General features: G+C 34.1%; 1 protein-coding gene across 1 annotated transcript in view; it reads left to right on the plus strand.

Moving 5' to 3' along the window:
• LOC119588958 (calcitonin gene-related peptide type 1 receptor-like) overlaps positions 1 to 229 on the plus strand; it is a gene marked incomplete at its 3' end in the record, with an annotated part of 18,045 nt that overhangs the window by 5,897 nt on the left and 11,919 nt on the right. The window lies entirely within an intron of this gene.

The raw sequence follows: 229 nt of genomic DNA on the forward strand, positions 1-229 counted from the left end.
CATATTTTGGAAATTTGGTGCTTGGTACGAATTTCCGTCTAATCGTTATTTTCCTCATTTTCCCTCTTATCTTAATTATCTTCACGTTTTCTTATTATCCTTTGTTCTTGTTTTGACGCTTTCTTCCGTACGTTGTGTTTTGTTTGACTTGCTTCGTTCTTGTTTTCTTTGTTTGACCTTGTTTTGTTCGTACTTTCCTCTTGTTTTCCTCTTTTGTCTTGTGTGTTTT

The sequence above is a fragment of the Penaeus monodon genome, chromosome 24 (genome assembly GCF_015228065.2).
Source record: "Penaeus monodon isolate SGIC_2016 chromosome 24, NSTDA_Pmon_1, whole genome shotgun sequence".
NCBI lineage: Eukaryota > Metazoa > Arthropoda > Malacostraca > Decapoda > Penaeidae > Penaeus > Penaeus monodon.